Below are 13,161 nucleotides of genomic sequence, written 5' to 3'. Positions count from 1 at the left end.
CATACTGTGCTTTAAGTCTGCTCCAAGTCATCTGCCTTGCTAATCTGTCTGCTTGGTCTTGGTATCAGGTATCATGCTGTCAATTAGCAAGGTGGAATTCCTCCCTACTCTGTTCCATTCCCCCAAAAGCAAAAGATGTGGTCTCTCTCCTGTTCTTGTTACCTACTTCCTGGTCTCATTCTAATTAATGGGGCTGATAACTTTCCCCCTCTGTCTTGAAGTGGATCCTGTGCCTTAAAGATACATTAAGCGTAGAAGTTTTCCAGCTAAGTAAAGGAAGGTGTTTGAGGTGGTTTCCAGTCCCAAAGCTACTATAGTCAGTTTTAATGAGGCAAAGAAAAAAGCAAGGGGAGGAGAACTCCTAAGATAGCTCCGCAGTGTGATCTTGCCCTAGTTTTGGTATGCAGCATGGGAGTTATAACTCTCATCTTTGATTGTTTGGCTGGAGTCAGATTGCCTGCTTGTACAGGGTGTGTCTTCATCATGAGTTGGACGTTCTTGCAGCAGAGTGCTATTTTTCCCTTTTGAGAGCTACATGGGAGAAAACTTTCTTTTCCTTTCTGAGCTTATTCAGTACCTCGTGCATTTTTAAAATTAATCCCTCCCTGTTTTGTAGTTGTCAGTCTTTCTAGATGTTACCTGGTTACTTTCACTCTCTGGTTGTGATAGTGAGAGTTTTGGGATAATACAATCTCCCTTCAGGGCTGTGTACCCATTGGTTTTGGAAGATTTTCTGAGAGTCATTCATGGGTCCCCCTTGCCTCTAGTCTACCATAGTCCCTTACTAAAACCTAGACATTTACAGTACTTAGTAATCTAGCATACGGCAAAAGATCATAGATCAATTGTAGGGACATGAATTCAATAAATATCTTTGTCATATCTAGTCAATAAATTTGGTTAAAATCTTTGCAGCCTGACTCCACACCATAACAGATACGTTTTAGGGCCTGAGTTTGATCCCTGGTACAAAAAAGAAACAAACAAATAATCAAACAACCTAACAGAGCCTTTTCTTTTTGTTTTGAAGTTAGAAATATTAATAACTTTAAAATTTACCACATTAAATATGCACATGATTAATTTATCATAAATTTATGTTTTTTATTTTTCTATTTATTTACTTATTTATTTCCTCATTGAGTTTATTGGTACATTTTACATATACAGTACAGTTACATTCATTATTGGGATCTTGTACCTTTACATGACAGGTCTTGGTTCTTATTTTTTCCCCTTGTCCCTGCCCTTCCTTCACCCACTCCTCCCTGCCCTATTTGCAAATACTTTATTTCCATTTTTTCATTTTCTCATATTTTTTCTTTTCTCTTATTACCTTTCCCCTACTCTTCCTACTTCCCCTACACATTTAGCCCTTTTCTTCCTATTTCACATTGTCAATTATCTCATTAGGATCTTATGTACTATTATAGCGGCACAGTTTGCACTAGCTAAAACTTAGAAACAGCCCATTTGCCCATCAGTTGGAAACTGGATAAAGAAGATGTGGTTTTTCTACAAAATAGAATGCTACTCAGACATAAAGAATGAGAAATTAGATTCATTTGTGCAAATAGATACATATTGAGGATATACTCCTAAGTGAAATAAATAAGTCACACGTGTAAATACCGAATAGTTTCTCTGGTGTGAATTTATGTTGCTTTAAGTAAACATTATAAAAGATTTAGATATGGAACATATAACTCCCCAACCAGTGGTTGGACAAAAAGGAAGAAATAAAACTTGATCATTCCAGTGAATAAGAAAGAAGAGGGAAGCCATGCGTAGAAAAGCTGGGTAAATAGCACACATGAAGATATATGAAATAAATCCCACTATATCACTAATCACGATAAACATGAATAAGCTTCACACTTGCCTTCCTAGCCTAGTACACAGACATTCCTTGTTTGATGACCTGCCTGTTTAATGACTTCCTGGATTATTGACTGAGGCACACTGTTTGGACTTGAAAGCTGTCACTGGGATTTGCCACTTGCACTCAGGCGTACAGTGCAGGAGAGTGAGTGACAGCGCACCCTTATCCTACAGTTCTGTGCTTCTACAGTGCAGTGTTGCGATGTTTGCTGGCTACTGTACAGTGCAGCACTGTAGTTATATGTTGTTATACAATATAGCACTGCATATAAGAGTTAGACAAGTAAAACCAAAGTCATCAACATGGAGTTTTCTCTGACCATTTCTTAGTTCTGAATATTGTAAGGTCCATACTTTATATAATTTCTCATTTAGCAATCCACTCAACTAATGACCCAGTTGCAGATACTCAAGTCATTAAAATAGGAATTCCTCTGGTCACGAATGTGATATAGGCAATATTACCTGTCCATTATATGACAGGCACTCTTCCAAACACTTTATTGTATTAACTTATTTAACTCTTACAATGACTCTTATATAGTGACCACCATTACATTTTCAAGGAAGGGCAGATTAATGGAGAATTTAGAAATCAGAGTATAAAAGGTAACATAGCTTTGAATTTCAGAAAGATTGACTCCAGGCCCATTTAGTCAGTATGCCATCCAGCTACTCCATCCGAATTTTAAAACAACCGTCATTCTTAAAAATGACATGTTAAGTGTGTTGTCCTTAAAAGTGGGAATGCAGAAAGTATTCTTGATACCAGAGATTCGATTTACATTGAATCACTTGACTCAAGCCTGGTAAGAAATGATAGAGAAATGATATACTAAAATTGGGGAAGAAGAAACAGCTGGTGTTACTATTCATTTAGAAAGCAAGGTCAGTATAGTAGTTTAAAAAATAATATAGCACAACATTGACCTTTCTGGCTATATGACTCTGAAATGTTTGACTTTTCTGTGTCTAAATCAGTGAGCTGATACTAGTCAGCCTTACCTTAGAGGCTTTTGTGAAGATCAAATGATGCTTCCAATTACTTAAAAGCAAATAAGTTTGCATATTTGTGTAAAAATAAAAAAATCTAGCCATAGTATGTGATTTGAATGTCTCCAAAAGTTCATGTGTTGCAAACTTGATGTTCAAGGCAGTGGTGACAGGAGTTGGGATCAGGCAGAGGTTATTAGGCCCTAAGGGCTCTGTCATTGCAAATGCATTAGTGCCTTTATCTCCAGTGTGGAATCTTTATAAAAGGACAAACTAGACCTCCTTTTTCCTCCCCCCACTCTCTGTTTTGTTCTTTTTTTGCCCTTTTGCCATGGGATATAACTGCAAGAAGGTCCTCACTAGATCTGCCTCTTAATCTCAGACTTCCCAGACAATAGAATCGTGAGCCAAAGCATTTCCCTTCAGTATAAATTACCCAGTGTGCAGAATTCTGTGATGGTGGCACAAAATGGAATACGATAAGTGGTCAAGTAATACTGAAAGATGTTCATGCTTCCTGGAAAACTGGGTGATTTATATTGAAAATATTAAAACAATCTATCCCACACACAGAAGATCTAACAGTAGTAATATGTACAGTTAAGAATGAAACCACTAATGATTATTCTTTTGTTGGAGAAGATAGTGGAAGGTATATTTAGATCAATTTGACATTATCTTGTGAAAGAAAACATGTGAAAGCAATTGTCAAAGAAATGTGTGTGTGATTAAAATCCATAAACAGAATGTCATTGTATTAGTCTATAAAAAACCTAAAAGGTTCATTAACATGTAAAAAACTGAATATGATATTCATAATGTTACATACTACAGGGAACTTTGAATGAAATATGTGTATACGTGTATAAATGTGTATAAATCAATTAAGATGAATATCAAGAACATGTGATTATTGCATAATACAAGTTTTATAAAAATACACATAAGAATAGCATTTACATAAATCTTAAAATGTACAAAATAACACTATTATTTCTCAATAAAGGTAGGGAAACATAAATAACATGAATGTTATCGACACATGCATAATTAAGCATATTAGTTGCATTTGAGAAAGAGAACTAAAAAATACAAGAGGAGTGCACAGGAACGTCAATTCTGCCTATAATATTAGGCATCATTCTAAAAAATACATTCATGGCATCATGAAGACACGGTACCTTTTGAGAGTGGTGTCTGCAAGCATTTGTGAGGCTCTGTTACAATTAAGAATTTTTTTAATCATTGAGTTTATTGGTACATTTCAGGTATACAGTACAGTTACATGCATCATTGGAATCTTGTAACTTTACAAGACAGGTCTTGGTTTTCATTTTTCCCCTTACACCTTCCCTCCCTTCACCAACTCCTCCCTTTCCTACTTACAAATAGTTTATTTCCATTTTTCCATTTTCTCATATTTGCTTCTTTTCCCTTATTTTCTTTCCCTTACCCTTCCTACTTTCCCTAGACTTTTAGCCCTTTTTCTTCCTATTTCACATTGTCAATTATACCATTAGAATCTTATGTACCATTACAGTTTTTCACACTAGATAAACTATTTGGTATTTATACACATGTGACTTATTTCACTTAGGAGTATATCCTCAATATGTATCCACTTTCCTATGAATGACTCTAATTTCTTATTCTTTATGGCTGAGTAATATTCCATTTTATAGAAAAACCACATCTTCATTATCCAGTCTCCAACTGATGGGAAAATGGGCTGTTTCCAAGTTTTAGCTATTACAAAATGTGCCACTATAAGCATAGGTGCACATATATCACTGTGATAATACTCTTTTAATTCTTTTGGAAAGATACCCAGTAGAGGGAAGACTGGGTCAAATGGAACCTCTAATCCCAGATCTTTAAGGTATCTCCATATTGATTTCCATAGTGGTTGCACCAGTCTGCACTCCCACCAACAATGGAGAAGGATTCCTTTCTCCCCACAACCCCAACAACATTTGTTATTGGTTGATTTCTTAATAGCAGCCATTCTTTCTAGGTTGAGGTGGAATCTCAGTGTTGTTTTTATCTACATTTCTCAATTGACCAGTAATGTGGAACATTTTTTCATATATTTACTTGCTGCTTTTACTTCTTTGTCTGAGGAATGTCTGTTCATATCAGATGCACATTTTTGGTTTTTTTTTCTCACTGAGTTTATTGGTACATTTTAGGTATGCAGTACAGTTACATTCATTATTTGGATCTTGCACCTTTACATGACAGGTCTTGGTTCTCATTTTTTTCCCTTGCCCCTGCCCTCCCTTCACTCCCACCTCTCCTTCCTATTTACAAACACTTTATTTCCATTTTTCAAAAAAAAAAAGTTTAGAAGTCTTTTGGTGGATTTTTTTTTTTTGGTCTTCAATGTAGAGTATCATATCATCATCAAATAATAACAGTTTAGCTTCTTCATTTCCTATCTTTATTGCTTTAATTTCTTTCTCCTGTCTAATTGCTATGACTAATGTTTCCAAAACTATATGAAGAGGAGTGGTGGTAGTGGGCATTCTTGTCTTGTTCCTGGAAGGTGTTCAGTGTTTGGATTTAATATGATGTTGGCTGTTGGATTTTCATAGATAGTCTTTATTAAGTTGAGATATAGACCATCTATTCCAAAATTTTGCAGAGTTTTTCTCATGAATGGGTGTTGAATTATTTTCTGCATCTATTAAGAGGATCCTTGACTCTGTTAATATAGTGTATTACATTTATTAACTTACATAAATTCAACCATCCTTGCATCCCTGGAATAAATCTGACTTGGTGAGGATGCATGATCTTCTTGGTGATCCTCTGTATTTTGTTTGCTAGTATCTTTTTAAGGATTTTTGCATCTCTATTCATTAAGGAGATTGCCCTGTAGTTCTCTTTTTTAGTTGGGTCTTTCCCTGGTTTGGGAATCAAAGTAATACTTGCTTCCAGAAATGAATTTGGAAGTATTGCTTCCCTTTCAAATTCATTGAAATGTTAAAAGAGTAGTGGCAGTAATTCTCTAAATGTCTTGTGCAATTCAGCAGTGAATCTCTCAGGACCTGAGCTTTTCTTTTTTGGTAAACATTTTTTTTCTTTTATTGAGTTTATTGGTACATTTTAGGTATACAGTGCAGTTACATTCATTTTTTGGTAAACTGTTAATTATATTTTCAATTTCACTGATTGTAATTGGGGTGTTTAGAATTTCTAAAAATTCTTCTTTCAACTTTGATTTCATAAGCATCTAGAAATCTGTCCATTTCTTTTGTGTTTTCCATTTTATTAGAGTACAGATTCTCAAAGTCGGTATTGATGATCCTCTGGGTTTCTGTTGGATCTGTTGTGCCTTCACCTTTTACATTCCTAATTGTATGGATATGAGCCTTTTCTTTTCTTTTTTTTGATAAGGTTAGCTAAGGGTTTATCGATTTTATTTATTCTGTCAAAAAACCAACTCTTTAATTCATTGATTTTTTTGTATCATTTTGTTAGTTTCCATTGCATTGACTTCTGCTCTAATCTTTATAATTTCTTCTCTTGTTCAAGGTTTGGGTTTTTCTTGCTCTTCTTTTTCTAAGAGTCTAAGATTCATCATTACATTGTGTATTTGAGCTTCCTTTGTTTTCCTAGTATGGGCATTCAATGCCATGAATTTTTCACGTAGAACTGCTTTCATTTTGTCCCATAGATCCCTGTATATTGTACTGGTATTATCATTTATTTGTAAAAACTTTCTAATTTCTTCTTTAATTTCCTCTGTTAACCATTGATTTTTCAGGAGAGTGCTGTTCAATTCCCATGTGTTTGAGAATTTCCTATGGTTTCTTATGCTATTGATCTCCATCTTGATTATGCTATGATGTGATAATATACAGGGATAACTTTGATTCCTTTGAATTTATTCAAACCTGTTCTGTGAGCTAGTATGTGGTTTATCTTGGAGAATGACCCATGTGTAGCCAAAAAGAATGTACATTCTGATTTTGTGTGGTGGAACACTCTATAGATGTCTATTAAGCCCCTATGTTCAAAAGGTTGGTTCAGTTCTAGTATATCATTGAATTTTTGCCTAGATGATCTGACTATTTGTGATAGTGGGGTATTTAGGTCTGCCACTACCATTATATTAGTGCTTATTTAGTTTTTCATGTTACTTAATATTTGTTTTATATAGTTGGGGGCATTAATGTTTGGTGCATACATGTTTATGATTGTCATCTCTTCCTCTTGAATTGTTCCCTTTACAAGCATGTGGTGGCCTTCTTTGTCTCTCTTAATCAGTTTTGGTTTGAACTTTCCTCTGTCTGCAAATAAGATAGCTAGCCCTGCTTTTTTCTGGGCTCCTGTTGCATTGAGAACTGTTGTGTATCCTTTCACTTTCAGTCTAAGGGCTTCTTTTTGCACTAGGTGCGTTTCTTGTGTACAACATATTGTTGGATATTGCTTCTTAAACCATTCTGCCAGTCTCTTTCTCTTGATTGGTGAATTGAGGCCATTGTCATTGATGGTTATAACTGATATTTACTGACTTATTATTGTCATGTTATTGTCCTTTTGTTGACTCTTTTTACTTTTTCCCCCTCTCCTTTTAGTTTCTTGCCTTTCCTATTTGATTTGTTCTGTTGGGCCTCATGGTGTTTTGACCTTCATTGTCTTTTTCTAGGATATTGTTTAGAATTCCTTGTAGTATTGGTTTGGTATTCATGAATTTTCTCAGGTGTTCTTTGTCATGGAAGTATCTTATTTCCCATCCATTTTGAAAGAGAGTTTTGCAGGATACATCCATCTAGGTTTTAGGTTGTTTTCTTTTAGGACGTGAACTACCTTACTCCAGGCTCTCCTTGACCTGAGTGTATGTATTGAAAAGTCTGCTGTGATTCTGATAGGATTTCCTTTGCATGTGATTTGTTTCTTTTCTCTTACTGCTTGTAGTATTTTGTTCTTCTGTTGGGTTTCTGGGATTTTGATTATTATATGTCTCGGTGTAGATTTTTTTTTTTTTTGATTTGGATAGTTGGAGTCCTATATGCCTCACTTATCTGTATATGAAATTCTTCCCCTATGTTTGGGGAGTTTTCTGTCATTAATTCTATGAAGAGCTTTTAAAAGTCATTTGTATTTTCTCCTGCTACTTCATGGATTCCTATTAGTCTTATGTTATTCTTCTTTGCATCATCTAGGAGTTGTTGGATTGATTTCTCATGATCCCTTACTCATTCTTTTTTTTTGTGTTTGGTTTTTTGGTACCAGGGATTGAACTCAGGTCCTTGTTCTTGCAAGGCAGATGGCTGCACCACTGAGCTAAATCCCTGGCCTGATCCCTTAGAGATTTTAGGAGACCTCTCTTTTCACAGTCATGGACTGCAATCCTATCTTCTATACCTGAAATTCTATCTTCACATTCATTTATCCCGCTGCAAAAACTTTTAATCTCCTGGATATGTGTTTGAATCTTTTTCATCGATTCCATTTTTTTCCTATGTTGGGCATTTATTATTTCCATTTCTTTCTTATGCTGGACCTTCATGCCTTCTATCATGGTCCTGAGCTCATCTATCTTTTTTGTCAGTTTCTGTTCTAGAGTCTCTAATCATGACTTTCATTTTGCTCACCATCTCTATGGTTATCTGGGAAATTATTTGTGTTTTGAAATTTTCTATAGCCTGATTGATCTGTTTTGTTACTTCCCATGCTATGAGTTCAGGGTGTCCTCGTTGTTCACTGTCAGACTTTTCACCCTCATTTACCCTACTGTTTGCCATTGGTGAACTGGAAGTCTGTCTTTTTGTCTGGCTTAAGTGTTTTCTAATTTTTATTTTTGTTGTTCATTTGTCCTTGGTTTAATTCCTGGGTTATTACTTAAATCTTCCCAATATAGTTGCACTTTAGCTTTTGAGTCTGCAATGACTCATAGATATTCTCATTTTCATACTATCAGAGAGCTCATTAAATCAATCACAACTCTTTAGCCCAATTGATACAATCAGCAACACAATAGGATCAAGCACAATTTACAAATTGACCACTTGTGGTAATCATTAATCTATCACCTTTAAATCATGTGAATTAAATTAAAATCAAGAAGCAGCCAAAAATATATTTGCAGTGAATAAACTCTTAAATATAGCACCTTAACATTTAGGTTGGGGGCTTAGACAGATTTAGGACGAGAGGAATAGATAAGTAATAGAATTGGAGAGGGTTTCAAGTGAAGCCAGAGGACATACAATGACCATGCAAACTTTAGGAAACTGTTAAATTCAAAAGGGAAAAACAGAGTGAAAGAATAAGGATAAGCATATAACAACTTATCAGTAATAGGGGCTCACTCTCCTTTGAAACTATTGCCCCTTGTGTGAAGGAAAATGAGAGAAGAAAAGAACATAAGAAAAAAAAAATGATGAAAGAAGAAATCTGAGTTAGGGCAGGAACAGAAAGGGAGGTGAGGTATAATGTTGGGGAGCAAGAGACCGAGTTGGCCAAGAGGGCAGAAAAAAGAAAGAATTTGCAGAGTGGAATGAGGAAAAGAAAGAAGAAAAGAATTTGAAGGGCCTCTTTCAGACTATATCTCTGCTCTCATAATACACAATGTGTGCAGCCATGTGCAGAACTAAGTCCTTTCATCTCAGCTAGCTGATTTTCAGACCCCCGACATTCAGGCTGATCTCATGCTACAAGGCCCAAACTGAGCTCCCTGACCTCTTTCAGGGTTGAACTCTGCAAAGTTCTACTACAGGTTCCCTCTGCCCTTTCTTTGAGGATATTCAAAGTCTGGGGCTCAGAAAAATGCCCTTTATGACCACCTGTGCCTCTGCAGAGTGGATCCAAGGATTGGCACAATAGAGTGGGGATGGGGGGGTTGCAGAGACAACCGTTTGGCAAGCTATTCCTCACCAGTTGGCCCCAGGCAGGCTGGATCAAGAAGGGGCTCTAGTAGCAGCTGTCCTGGACCCTTCCACCTTTGGCTCAATCCTGGTCCCTATCCAGGCAGGGCAAGGGCGTGGCTAACCAGTCCTCACCTGTTGGCCCCAGGCAGGCTGGAGTGAGTATGGGCTCTTCAAGCAGCTGTCCCAGACCTCCACCTTCCACCTTCTCCTGGATGCTGTCAATTAAGAATTTTTGAGATTAGAAATTTCCAAATTTGTAGCCAGTCTTCCAAAATGCTTTGAGTAGGGCCTTGTAGCACAACAGTTGCACATCTGATTCCAAATGGCTTTGAGTCATTTTGTAGACTTTCTTTCTTCTACAAATTATTTTTGAATTCAAGAAAGAAGGGAAGATGCCTTTAGGACTGAAACTTTGAAAGGTTTATTTTAAAATCCAACTTGGTTTTCAGATTCCATTCATTCAGAGAGAAATGTATAATGACATATGTCACATCCAAACATGACTGTCCTTTTCTAATTAAGAGGACATTTTATTCTGCCTAACCACTTTCACCTACAGATGAATGCTTGATTTAACATTTGCATAATTAATTGGCTACAACTCCTCACTACTACTTTCTCAGTTTTGCAGCTTCTTAAACCTACTACTTGTTTTTTTTTTTTTTGTGCTGGGGATTGAACTTGGGTCCTTGTGCTTGCCATCTTTATTAACTGGATTTTTAGTTGTTTTCTTACATAGAGTGAATGTTAATTCATTTTTACCATCACCCCCTTTTTTTTGTACTGGGGATTGAACTCTGAACCTTGTGCTTGTAGAGCAGGCATGATGTCACTGAGCTAAATCCCCTGTCCATCACATATTTTTTCAGGGTATTTATAATCAGTGAAATGTCTAAGAGTTAAAGTTTTAGGGAAACTTCAGTTTGTTAACTAGCCTAACATTTTAGGCCAAAAAACTAAGAATGTATTTAATATATTCAGAGTACTCTTTATACTTCATTATAAAGCATAAATTGTTGTCAAATAATAATATAAATTATAGAATATAATATATCTAAACAGGATCAATTTAAGTTACGTGGGAAGAAAAATCTTGAATATACAGTATCAGGTTTATTGGAGTAATACAAGGGTTTACTTAGTATAACAGAGCTCCAACTCTTCAGCAAGCTCTGGATCTTGAGGGAGAGCAAAAGAATAGGACACTAGACAGGGATGCCAAACTTTTGAAGTGGGGAGTTCAATTCAAATATTTTAGGATGTTTCCCAGTTTAACAAATCAGGCCTTTATCACATTTATGATTGCATCAGTTCTCCAGATGGTTTCATTTTGAGTTTATATCTTCTGTATTGAATACACCACAACCATTTTCCCCACCTTTGTGCCTGCATAATTTCTCATGTAGCTTTAGAAGCTTTTGAGAGGAAGGGAGCTAAATGAGTAGATTAGTGAGAGGCCATTTGTGAAATTCCTAGAGCTCCTTCAATGGCAGCTGTGATAAATTGCAACAGATTATCATTGTGATGATCACGCAGCAAACCATTATTAGAGCTTAATGTGGACTATCTCATTACACAAGCTCTGCTTGAGTCAGAATATTCCCTGGCAGAAAGTGTAGACTCTTCCCACCATTTCAGCCAGATATTTCACTAGACGGAAGATGGAGTTCCATTTAAAAGAATTGACTATACTTATTGACAAGAAGTTCAGGTGTATTTCACACATGCACAGAAAACTCTAAACCTGAGTCTTATGTACACAGGAAATTAAGTATTAAACATTTCTGTGTCTAATGACTTCATACATGAAATTCACATGCATTACATATTCTGACTATAACTTCAACTAATATAATGTAATTCAATTAGTTTAAATGCAGGTAAAAAGCACAAGATACATGCTAGTTGTATAAGAAGTCAAAAAAGCAATTCATGTGTTTGGTATAAATGTTATAGTGTCATTTATGGATAAAATGATTTTATTAGTATGGGGGGAAATCTTGTTCTAAAGGCACTGGAAATCAGGGGAAATTTTTTAAACTATATTTTCACTATTTTATTCATTTAAAACGTCACAGATTATTTATTGTTTCTTTAAAATAAAGGAAATTTTGTACAAGAGAGGCCAGTTGGATATTTAGAAGCATAAATTCCACTAATTCCTCCAATCTGCACCTGTCATGGCTCACCTGTTGATTTGCCAAGGTAGGGCTTTGGGAGTGAACGGAGCATGGAGGCTTGATACAGCCTTAGTCCACTAACTGGTCTAGCATAGTTGAGGGTTGGTGATGGATTTACTGAAGAGGGAAGACCCACCCTGGATGTGAATGGCACTAACCAATAGGCTCTCCTCCTCGATGGAATAAAATGGGAAAGACATCCCACCTTCCCTGCCATGAGGTGTTTTCCTTCTGCCATGCCACTCTGCCTTTGAGCCAGCCAACTCTGGAGTTGAACCTGTATGAACTGTGACCTAAATTAAACCTTTCCTTCTTTAACTTGTCGGTGTCAGGTGTTTTGTCTTGGCATGAGGAAAGTAAGACAGCCCCTCAGCTTCTAAGTTCTTAGCGTCACCACATTGATCTTGTTCAAGACTCCCTTCGTTTGTTTTCTACCTGGACTCTTGTTAGATCACTTTAACTGGTCTCCTTGCTTCTGTGCCAGGGTCTTACATTCATTATCCACACAAAAAAAATCATATTAAACTTTTTAAAATAAACTGGATCTGTTACTCTTTCATGAAGCACTCTGGTGCACTCCCCTTGGAAGCAGAAAACAATTTTTTTTCATGGCTTCCAAGGTAAATCTGACATTTCGCTGGTAAGTTTCCCATGTTCATCTCTCACTGCTTCTTTCAGCCCCCTCTCTAGCTCTTGACACACAGTTTTCAATCCATTGACAATTCTAGGCTCAGTCAGAACTCAGAATATTAAAACTTATTAATAATTCTGTTAAGTATATCCTTCTTCCTGATTTTATTATGGCTCTCTCCAACTCAATTATTCCTCTGGTCAAATGCATTGACTTTTTAGCTAAATATTCCTTTGCTAAGATTCATTATTCTGCTAGGCGAAAATTTCTTCAGAGTTGCACGGGTTGTTGAAGAGCAAAAGTAAAAGATGTCAGAAGTTCTGACTTTATGATGAGAAAATGGCATTTGTTCCATGTGTATGTAAATGTTAACAAGTTGAAATCATAACATGAAATGCCTGGGTTAACTGCATATTATAATGCTGTATGAAACTACTGAGGCATCAACCACAATAACAGGTATAAGGACTCTTCAGGAATGCAAAGCTTGATGGGAGAGATTCATTCCTAATTCTAACCAATAAATCACAGCTAAGTTCTAAACACATATTCTAAAAACTACCTTGTTTTTTAGGCTAGAAAAAAGAAAGAAAACTAA

The sequence above is a fragment of the Fukomys damarensis genome, unplaced genomic scaffold (genome assembly GCF_012274545.1).
Source record: "Fukomys damarensis isolate Sample0158 unplaced genomic scaffold, DMR_v1.0_HiC HiC_scaffold_12, whole genome shotgun sequence".
NCBI classification, from domain to species: Eukaryota; Metazoa; Chordata; class Mammalia; order Rodentia; family Bathyergidae; genus Fukomys; species Fukomys damarensis.
This window is presented reverse-complemented; position numbering follows the sequence as displayed.